The sequence below is a fragment of the Monodon monoceros genome, unplaced genomic scaffold, assembly GCF_005190385.1.
Source record: "Monodon monoceros isolate NGI ecotype Baffin Bay Population unplaced genomic scaffold, NGI_Narwhal_1 Super_Scaffold_4, whole genome shotgun sequence".
NCBI classification, from domain to species: domain Eukaryota; kingdom Metazoa; phylum Chordata; class Mammalia; order Artiodactyla; family Monodontidae; genus Monodon; species Monodon monoceros.
Window position 1 is genome coordinate 14,078,263 of NW_021703781.1, and position 12,244 is coordinate 14,090,506.

Genomic DNA, 12,244 nt, shown 5'->3' on the forward strand with positions numbered 1-12,244 from the left:
AGGGAAGCCCAGGGAGTGTAACTTTGACGTGGAAGATTTATCTTTAAGGGGGACAAAAGGGTAGGAGAATCCTTTTTGCACCAGCTGTTTCTCAAGTACTTTTACTCAAAATAATCAATATGTCAAAGTGCAATATAGAATGGGGTGACATATTCTGAACCCCTACACTATTTACCTAACTTAAGCTAGATGTGCTTCATCATCCACAACTCAGACATTGTTGTGGCATTTTTACCTTAAAGATGGACAGGACTTTAGAGATCTTTAGTCTCCTTCCTATTTTATACTTGGGGAAACTGAGATATGGATTGATATCATGACTTTCTGAGAATCACCTAGAGAGTAGCAGAGAAAGAAGGACAATCTGAGTCTCTTAATTTTCTTAAACTTGAAGCTCCTTGAGAGCAAGTAAAAAATTTACTTTTCTTCAGAAACTTACTTTTCTCTTACACTGCATCTCTCTATAAAAAAATACCTAAATCAGATTCAGGATTTATATTGTGTGTTGTATGCTACCTTTGTGCAAATAGAAAAAGGAAATAATAGGAAATATATATTTGTAAAAGGAAACAATGGAAAGATAAACTAAAAACTAAAAAATTAGTTCCCTTTCTTCGGGGAGGGAGAGAATAGGAAGGAGGGGAGAGGGATACAATGAAGACTTCTCTGAATTACTTTGTTTTATGATTTTGATTTTGGAATCATGTAAATGTTTTGCATAATAAAAAACCAACTTAAACGTGTAAAACTGAAAGTAATGACAAAAATTCACAAATAACTAAAGGAATGAAAAGTAGAAACCAACATAATCACAGTTAGGAATGATTTTTAGTGGTCTACTTTCCAGTGGTGATATTCAAACATAACGAACGATGAAAGACTCAACGCTGATGAATATTTCTAATGAAAGGAAAGCCAGGAGCAAATGTATGTATGCTGCTTTGATGCAGTCTATTTATCCTCAAAAATTGTGTAATATATGTTTCATGGCCAATCTCAGACTGTGTCATTCTTAAAGATAGTATGTACTAGTTCTGATTTGGGCTGTATAGGCAGATTAAATTCAGATCCACTATCTACTACTCATGTCACCTTGGGCAAATTAGTTAATTTCTCTATGCTTTCATTTGCATATATATAAAGTGCAAATAGTGATGGTTCCTACCTTAAGGACTTGCTGTGAAGATTAATGTAGATAATCCACGTAAAGAATTTAGCACAATCTCAGGTATATAGTGAGAGCTCAATAAATTTTAGCAATTATTTAAAGAAACACTGCTTCAACAAGTAAAAATAACTAAAAAATAAATAGATTTTATATTAAAAATGTTAACTACATTATACATACAAAAGAGTATATATAATATATGGGAATAATTTTTTTTAAATAATAAAATGAACACTCAGGCACTCCTACCCAGCTCAAGATACAGAACATTTATAAGGAATTTTCAAGTCCTTGCAAATAATACTTTCTTTAGTTTTGTTTTAGAAATTTTAAAAAAATGAGGTTTTACTGTATCTTTTGTGATTAATCTTTTCTCAACATTTCTTTATTTAGGATTCATACTTGCTGCATTTACTCAGTTTCATGGTTGTAAGATGCTCTATTACATGAATGCACCACAACTATTTTAAAAATCCACTCTACTATTGATGAGCATTTGGACTGATTTCAGTTTTTTGCTATTACTAGTGTCAAATGACAAAAATAATACAATTTAGTAATGAGTGTGATGACTTAACTTCCAGAGACAAAGTATATGTGGTTACTGTAATCAGAATGGTTTTACCCACAGACACCTTTGGTAGCACCTTATTGATGTCCCTTGGACTGAAATAGATGGGCAGCCGTTTTGTTTGGTACCAGAGATCTAAGTCATTGACAACCATGTTCTCATCCCAATTTCCAACCTGAGCCAGCTCACAGGGCCCTGTGAATGGAAGGGAATCTAGTCAACCTGATCGAGGATCCTGCAACACTGGCACAATTATGTACCGTAAATCTGTTATTAGCCTTTCCCACAGGAATCTGTGGCTGTTTACCAGAGTTAATCCACAGTAGGCACAGTAAAATACCCAGATTCTTCAGGACTGACTTCTCTGAATAAGTCTCTTTTACTTCTCAGAGCTCTGAGCTGATACACAACCCCAAGGACCCAAAAGGCCCTTGAGTTTTATCAGTAAAAGTAGGGACTTTGGAGTTGAGGTGAAAAATGGAATTTTAACCTAAATCCACATGGCAGTTGGCCTAGGAGGTCTGCAAAGCCATACTGTGCTAATCTTTGAAAGTATGATTGAAATAGATTTAATCAGCTACTGGAAACATCCCCACGTTGGCATCCTCACCTTTGCAGTAAAGCTTTTGTGATAGGAGAGGCCCAGTAGAAGTCCATAGATTTGCTTCCCCCAAATAGTATACAATAATTAATACTACATCCCTGAGGTAATTGCAAAGATCACTGCCACTATCAAATCTCGAAAGCTGCAGGGCCATTGATTCATTTCACATCAACATTAACTCATCTGTATGGTCCATGCAGAATACAGATGAATCTGGAATAATGACAGTGGATTATTGCAATTACTACTGCAGATGTTACAGGTGTGGACTCCTTGCGGGAACAACAGCTGGTATTAGCTATTGATCTGGATAATGATTTTCCCCCTCTATTCTGAATAGCAAAAGAACACCAGAAGCAGTTTGCTTTCATCTGTCAGGGGTAGCACTATACTTCCATCATCTTCATTTGGAGCTATGTCAACATTCTGCAATAAACTAGTCCACAGAAACCAAAGGTGTCTCACCATTCTATAGTACAGTGTGTTAGTCCATTACATGGATGACTTATGCTGATTGGACCAGGTAAGTAGGAAGTAACAGGTACTTTAGGTGCCTTGGTAAAATACTTGCAAGCTGGAGGTGAGAGAAACACCCCATGAAAATTCAAGGTATGCCATCTTGGTGAAACTTCTAGTTGAGTGGCTTGGGAAATGTGGTTATCTCCTAAAGAAAGGAAGACAAATTGCTATACCTTATACTCTTATCACTAGGAAGGCTTGATGGGTTTCTCTGGATTTTAAAGGCAACATACACCACATTTGAATGTGCTGTTCTGACACAGTACAGGTGATGACCTGTAAGTTTGCCCGCTTTGAATGCGCTTAGAATAAAAGAAGCTCTGCAGCTGGTCTAGACTGCTGTGCAAGCTGTGTCATATTTAGACACAATTGCTGCACACAAGTATTAAATTTTATGTAATAAATTTATCAACCCTTTCTTTATTGCTTATAGGTTTTTTGTCTTATGTAGGAAGGCCATCTCCACTCCAAAAATTTTTTTAATTATTCTTTTTTTTCTTCATTTAATTTTAAGGATTAAAAAATAAACATTTAGAACTTTGATCCATCTGAAATTTATTTTGTAATAAGTGAGGTAGGGTAAGTTTAAAAAACAAAGGACTCTTGAAATTGAGAAACTTCCAAGACCCAAAAGGATGGATTTCTAAATGTAATATAGCAAGAAGGTTGGGTTGAAATTAGTTGGAAAAGATTCTACTAAAGTCAACCTTCACAGACGCCACCAGCTATTCTCTAGCATCTCACTTCCCAAAGTGCTTCTGTGGCACTCTAGTACCACAAGATGACTACAGGTATCCAGCAAAAATGTTTTCCATGTTAAAATAAGTTTTATAAACTTGGGATAATTATTTTTTAACTGTGAACAGGAGCACTTTGGGCCACAGAACCCTTGTTTCATAAGGCATCTTGGTAACCAATGTTTATATCTGCAGCAGTGGTTCCTAGACTTGGTTACATCAGAAATACCTACAGGAATATTTATAACCTGCTATTGAATCTATTCCTGATCAACTGAATCATACCCAGAACTTTCTTCCTTTATAGTAGTTCGTTGTTCTTTTATGAGGTGGTCAGTCAGGTATGGCCACAAGAGGGGCACAGGAGAAGCTCAGGAAAAGCAAGTGTGTTATAATGACTGATCCTAGAGACAGAGGCACGCCACACCAGGCAGGGCCATGGGAGGAACACCAGGTTTTGGTCAGCCGGCAGATGACAGGAGCCAGAGGAAAGCCAGAACTAGAGCCTTTAAGGGGTTTCCCTGGGAAAGGCCAGGCCGGCCAGGGGAGATAGTTTAGGATTGGCTAGTTTGAATAATTTTGGCAGGCTCTATGCCTTCGTGGTGGTCCCTGGTTGCCTGGCACTTGGCCCTGAGATGATTAAAGCAGAAGAATGTTGCCTCTGCGGGTGTAGGGGCCAGAAGAGGAGGTAGGGCTCTGGACTGGTAAATTTGCATGTCAAAGGCCTGCTCGCAGCTGGGTCTTTTGCTATCTCTACTGGTTAGCCCCAGGAGAGGCAGTCTCTACTCAGCCAGAAAGGTTTGTAAGATGTCCAAACATCATAGTATATAGAAAATGAACAATATAAACAATATAGTAGTACTCTGTCTATGCTGTTTTCACAACCTACAATACGTTTCGCCAAACATTCCCTTTTTTCCATATCTATTATTGAAACTGTATTTAGCCTTTAAGTCCCAGTTCAAATATTAGTTCCCCCTGGGAAGTTTTCTGATTTCTCCCAGCAGGAAACACTATTTCCCCGCTGTGCTCCCATAACACTTTGTAATTTTCCTTTTACATCCTGCCTTGGTAATTTGTGTACTGCATTATTTCACTTCACAGTGTTACCCCAGAGGAATGCTGACCCCCACTAATCACCCTGCATTTGCTCCTGTTCAGTCTATGAAATGAGGAGGGAAATGGCTCCCGTCCCTCTCTGCTAACACTCTACAGATGCTAGGAGGCAGCTCCTTGGCTCTGTTGCTGTGGTAGGTACCAGTGCTATAGATCAGAGCCTCCCTCTTGCAGAACAGTCTTCAGAGTTGCTGAAAAATCAGCCATGATTTTAAACTTATGAAAAATTTCTGCATTCACTTTATTTGAACATCACAGAGGTCAGTGTGATGGAAAATCAAGGGTGGTACAGGAACTCTGTAGCTTCCACCACAGGTTAAGGCAGAGAACCAGTTTTTACACTATCCCTCACCAGGCTTGCTCTGTGATTGATCCTATGTGATTAATTCCCTTGGTCTTTCCAGAGACAGGACCTAGCAGGAAACATGTTGAGACATGGATACTATGATATTCACCTTATGTGGCCTCTTCTACCCCAGCTCTTTAGTAAGAACACTGATAGTACTATTGACAGACTGGAAATATTAGATTTTTAAAAGACCCATGGGATGTAGACATGTACTCAAAGATGTTGGGTCTCATGCCCTTTCCTTCCAGCCCAACATTAGAGGGGCCCATAGAGGGGCCCTCCCAGAGCACACAGTGGTCTCCAGGATTGGTGGGGCTGAAACTCATTCGAGTAATGCTGAATGTGGCTTGTCACTCCAGAATCTCATTCCCTAGATGTGTTCTCTTTCAGAGGCTCTCCCAGTGGTGTGCTAGTAAATGTTTTATAACTGGCTTGGGGGGTAGGGGTGAGGAAGGCCCCAATTTATAGCACTTGCCATTTTCCTTGGTGTAAATGCTCACACCATGGCCAATTTCATGACTACCAATGCACAGTCACTGAATGGGGGGCTGGGAAGAGAGGCCCACACTGGGCTCTCTTTAACTGGTAGGAACTGGCTCTAGCACGTTTCTGCATTCTCTGTCTCTCTGTGAAATTGGTTCTGTCTCCAACCAGAAATGCCTCTGTGTGTCAGCTCTAGTTATGGACACTGAGTTCTCCCAGGAATCTCCCCAGCCTCCATGTAAACCTGTGGATGCACAGAGTGAGAAGTGGGAGTGCTTGTCATCATGTTGCCTATTGTGCATGTCCAATAGTGTATGCCCCAATCTCAGCCTTGGCCCACTTGAGAAATACTGTTTCACACATTGCTAGTGTTGACTAAATAAATACTGATTGCTGTTAAATACTGATCCTCAAGCACCTAGCCTTGAGGATCTCAAAGTGGCTTGTGTTAAAAACCGAATTATTGGGTTGGGCAAAAAATTTGTTCGGGTCTTTCCGTAACACCTTATAAGCATATTTGCCATTTAAATAAATTGTTTAAGATAAACTTCCTTAGGGATTTCTGAGTCCTTCTGATGTCCTTTTACAAAATGCTTAAATGAGGATCTACTCTAAACAACAAGTAGAACTAGCTTTTGACCTTTTTAATAAACTAGAAGATGAACAAATTTATCTAACTGTTAGATAAATGACAAGTTGGGAGTCAATTTATTACTCTTCAACTGTGTGTGTGTGTGTGTGTGTGTGTGTGTGTGTGTGTGTGTGTTTATGTGTGTGTGACTCCCTGGTTATCCATATCTTAGTTTTCCACAGTTCAATTTATTGGGGACATTGTAACATCAAATGTGCCATTCTTCTAACCTTTCTGAAAGTTTCACTAGCTGGCTTATAATGTGGGGGAGAAATGAACTTCTTCCCTATCGATGGGTTTGGGGCTGTTGTCTCTCTTTTGCCTATCAGAAACTAAGAGAGTTTGAAGCTGGATGTTTTGCCTACTACTAGGAGTCATAACTGGAACTGGGGAAAAGTTAAAGTGCCGGTGTTTTTGCACTAGCACTGCTTACCATAGAGGCTTACTCAGGTTCCAGCTCAGTTCTGCCGGCATGCTTAGAATGAGGTGACGCTAAGGTTATGGTGAGTGTGGGCCAACTCCTAGGTGAGGGCTGACTGGAGCCAATCACCAGTTCTCAAAGGGCAGGTGGTAATAACTGAGCAAACTCTTATGAAGATCAGTGACATTTTTACATTTGTTTTTCTGGTAATGAAAGAAATAGTCATTGAAGGAAACTTACAAAGTACAGGAAAGCATAAAATCATGCCAAATCTCAGAAAGAGCAACAGTTAACATTATAAATAAAAAAATTAGACTGATATTGTTTGTGCATAGTTTATATGAATCTTGTCATTAATATTCTTAATGACACTATATTATTCTATCATATGAATTACTGTAGCTGATTTAACTCTTACTATTCAACATAAGAATGATTTCACTGTGATAATAAAAAGTTAAAGAACATCCTTGTACCTAAATCTTGTCTATCTCTTGGATGATTTGATCGAGATGGAATTATAGACGTAAAATTGTTAGATAAAAAAGTAAAGACAGTTTTAAGGTTCTTGTTTTACAGACCTGAAATTGCTTTTGAAAAAGGTTTTCAAAGATTGTATTTCCATGAGATTCTCCCAAGAAAACAAGGGTGAAAGCCCTTCTTATTTTAAGATATATAATATAGTATAACTAATATAATATAAATAGAATGGAATGGACCCTTGCGAAGTTCGTATCTTTTAAGCTTTATGTGCCATAAAGCTAATGCTCTGGAGAGAACAGGAAGTGTTCTTGCATCACAATCCTGCATCACTCACCACCAGAGTGCAAGCTGCCAAATAGGAAGGAAGAAGAGGCGCCAGCAAAGTTTCTGGGGCTATGCAGATACTCAGCTAAGCTGGAGAGCTTGCTGGGTGGAATTTCTCTGGTTATGTTCCTTTGTGCTGGAACACCAAGCATAAGGTATCTGACAAACAAGATGTAATATGACAAATAAGGTGTGGCCTTACGTGTGTATTCCCGAATGAGTGGCTGTCACACCCGTCTTCTAAGTAGGTGGTAATAAGGATTAAGAGTCTAATCCTATCATTTTGCTGCTGTTTTTATTTATCATGTAGGGTGTAATTATAGTGTTTCCTTTTTAAATGGCTCTTAATGTGTTTGGCCAAGGGGGAAAACCAAAGCTGTTGGTAAAAGTCAAGTGTTTCACTGTCTGTCTCTATTATGTTCCCTGGTTGCAGTTTCAGCAGCCCTGCCCAGGAGGACTAACTTTTTACAAACAGGTCAACAAATCTATTGATTTTGACCAACATCCCCAGATTTTGAAAAACACAATGGCCTTCCCCCTGCCTGCTCTCTCTTATTACTTGTGAAATTATTATCAAGTAATGATGCTAATAGTATTACTAATGGAAAACACTACTGCTCTTAGGTATCCTCCCTGAATATTCTACGCAGAAACAAAGATATATGTATGTATATGAACACTTAAAAACAAACCCACATGGATCCAGACTACATACATGCATACTGTTCTTAGTTCACTTTACAATATGTCCTGAACCTCTCTTTTCTTTCCTTTCCTTTTTTTTTTTTTTAACAGCAACATAGTCTATGTATATCTCTAATGTGATTTTAAAAATTGGTCCCCTACTGATGGATATATCCTGTTTCTGATGGTTTCAATCATTGCCACACTGTAGATCCCAGGATACTTTTTGGAGTGTATGTTTATGATGAATTTATAGGTCTAAGGGTATGTGTCACAAAATAATCTTTCAATGATAAGGACAAAGCATAGCAGAGAAAGAGCTTCTGGATATAAGAATAAAGAATGGGTAATATTTTAAAGAGGGTTTCACAAAAAGAACCATCTGATAAATTTTCCATTCTGCCATTTTAACTGGAGAGGCTTAAGTGCATTTGTTATTTTTTTGTTGTTGCTTCTTTTTTATCTTAGTACCCTGTGCAAACAGAGACTCCAATAATGATATTGAGATCCAAAAATGACACTTAAAAAAAAGAAGATTTGATGTAGAGGAAAGAACAGGAGACCCAAGGTCATGTTACAGTTGGTCACAAATGACATTGTGATCTTGGACAAATCACCTTTTGAGATCTCAGCCTTCCTGTCTGTAAAGTGTTGGAAGATCTTTAAACTATCTTTTAGAACGGTTATGTGTGATTTACTGCCACTTAGGCTTCTAGTAGTATTATTCATGAGCAGATGCTGGTCAAGTCTGGAAGTCATGGCCCTTTGAACATGGGCTCTGTTGACGAGGAGGTAAGCCTTTGCCCAGATTAGCACTGCTGGATGCTGAGAGGCAAATAGAAGATATTTTAGGAGAACATTTTTCATGTTTTCCACATTGCCTTTGTGATTTGGCCCAAGACATATGTTCATCAGCTCCGGGAGGAATTTGAGCCAATACTCTACTTGACTTAGCCCTCAGAATCTTCCATAGTAAGAAACAATCTTAGGGATGATAGAATGTCAGTGTTGCTCCTATATTTTGAACAACTTTGGTCTTTTTCACCTTGGAGTCTGATATTCAGAAAGTATTTCACTGAATGGGTGCCTTGGTATTAGCATAGTATTAGCATAGAAAGACTGACCATTGACATTTTCTGGATTCTCTTTCTAAATCCCTCACTTAAACAAATAATTAATATTTTAAAATTCCTTAAAGACCACTGTCTTTTTAGACCACTGTGAGTAAATTAGTACTTCCATATTTTCAACTTAGTGCAATGCTAGGTAAAAAGTGAATGCTCAAGAAACAATAGTAACTATTACTATTAGAGTGACAGAAGCTGAGCAACTTTGCAATAGTGAATCAAGATAAGGTTCAAGGCCTGAAAGACTTTCCAATATATCAGTAAGAGTGAAGAGAATCTAAATAGAAGACATAACTTCTTTATCTCAAATAGTATTAAAAAAAATCAGTTCCCAGAAGATTTTATTATTAGTTCTAAAGTTTACATCGAGCCCTCTCGCAGTACCCCTAAACTAGGCATTTATTTCTACTTACTTTTCATTCATCATGAGGTTTAGCAAATCTAAGGATCTGTCCCCAGCAAAACCACTCCACACTTTGGGCTTCCCCTGAAAGCCCAGGTCACCAGGGAAATTAAACCAGAAGAAAGTACATGTTCACCCTACATGTGAGATTGTTCCTTGTAGGACCTACTGTTTGATATTGCTAAGTTCAGCTTGGATTTCTCGGAGGAGGGATAAAAACAGGGTGAAGGAAAAGGCTAGGATAGTTCAAACAGAACCAATGAGTTACTAATGAGCTTAATGAGCTTTTGGAGTTTGCTGGAATTTGGCTTCCTAAAATGAATTCCCTCAGACAGTAGACAGATGACTCACCAACTTTGGCTATCAAGGCGGGCTGAGTCATCTAAAGTCAGCTGAATCATCTGCTTTCAACTCTGTTTTTTAAGAATTGGGTCTGGTTGGATATTTCTGTCTCTTTGATTGCGAATATTAAGCATTTAAATATATGGAGAATATGATGTCCTTATTAGGAAAAACCACATAAATTTCTCATGCACAGATGGACTGCATTAGTAAAAGCAGATTAGTAATTGTTTTTAGTTCCTGATGATAAAAAAAAAAAAAAAGAACAAAAAGCCCCCCAAAAACCTGCTCTGAACACCTACCTTGCTACATTCTTTACTCGCCAGATAAACCAAGTGATAGGTGATGAGAAACCAGATAAGGATTTAAGAGACTGATGGCTGACTCCAAAGAGCCATAAAACTGGTTCAGAGAACATCTTGAGATGTCATTTGCAGGGTTTGCTTTTAAAGTCTGAATGTTAATCTGGACCACACACACATTATAAGTAGAGTTTTGGAAAAAAAGATGTTTCACAATGAGGGATGTTTCACAATGAGGGAATGTTTAAAGAAGTCAGCTAACATTTTCATCGGAAACACTGAGGACATTTTTGGGTGCTCAGTTCTCCTGTTGCATGTGTTTTAAGAGTTTTTTGTTTGTTTGTTTTGTGTTTTTTTAGGAGGATGTGATTTAGTGGAGGCAGCTTGGCATAAGACAAAGAATCCAGGTCAAGGAACATGAAGATTCTTGAGCCATGTGACCCAAATGAACAGCCAGGCCTTTCTAAGCCGCAGTTTCTTCATCTGATAAGTGCAAGGGTATGTTAGATTTGTGTTTCCCAAACTTGCTTGAACATGAGGATCACCTGGGGCACTTTTTAAAACTACGGATATTCCCTTGCCTCACCCAAGCCTATTGAATCTGAATCAGCAGGGTGAGGCCTGAGAATTAACATTTTAACCAGCTCCTTGGTGATTCTTATGTTTGGACAAGTTTGGCAAACACTGTATTAGTTGATCAGTAAGATATCTTTCAGCTCCAAGATTGCTCAAAGGATCTTTCAAAACACCAAACTTTTTTTTTCCTCCCTCAAAACTGGGGAAGTAAGAATCAAATGTAAAACAGATCAAGGTACGTTGTAGGTAGAGAGGTATTGGTGAGGCTGGTCTGCCACTAAACTATAATGCATAGGAAGATGTTTTGGGTACAGTCAGCATTAGATACTCATCAACTGCATGTTGTTCCTGCTCTAAATTAATGCCTCCTCTCAGGAAAAGCCTGATCGATTCATTCACCCTGGAGTTTAAATAGCTCAAGAGCCTCCTTGAATTTTCTTTCTGATATATTAGTAAGATCTGAAGCCAATGGAATGGAAGCATCAAGAATCTCAGCAAGCAGGGCAAGCACTGAAATCAGGCACTGACCTCACCTACTCAGAAAACTGTACTGAACTGTTTCCACATGAAGCAGGAGAGTCTGCATCAGTTCAAGCATGGTGGAATAAGACATGACTCACCCACAAGGAAGTATAACTAGAAATCAGAACAAAATTCGTGTCTCCACTGCAGAACACAAACTCTGGATAGCCTCCTTGAGCAATTTTAATCTCTTCAGGAACCCATCAGCTAACAAGAGACGCTGGAACAAACTTGTTTAGAAGAGCAAAAGTTCATAAGTCATACATTCATTCCTTCATGTACTCAACGTTATTTATTGAGGAAATTCATTTATTCATGTATTCCACATTACTTATTGAGTTCTCCCATGCACCAGGCACTGTTCTATGTCCTCCCAATACAGCAGCGAACAAGATGGGTTCCTGAGTGTATTCTAGATGTTCCAGAGCTTGTATTCTAGAAGGTGAAGGGGATCAGAATACGCTACCCCAAAATATGCCACTTTGGCATAAAGATTATTTTGTGCTGAATTAAGAAACAGCAGATGCAGGTAAAAGCTCTCTATCCCTCCCCATCTGTCTAAAGGCAGAGTATAAAATTCCCTTTGTGAAGATGTCCCCTCCCCCCTCTCCCACACCTGGAGGAGAAAAACAGCCTTAATCACCTGAGATGGAGAAAGCGCCAAGATGAACCTGCACAAACGAACCTTTCTGAAATAATTCTTATCTTCCATTAGTTTCCCCCATATATCTCACAATTTACTGCTCCTAAACACCTAACCCCCTTTTCCTTTGTTTTGTCATTTTCCCACAAATTTATTGTTTTGTTAAAATGGTATATAAGCCCCTGGATCTAACTGCTTCTTTGGAATTTTTACTTCATTTCTTGAGGCCCTCCATATAC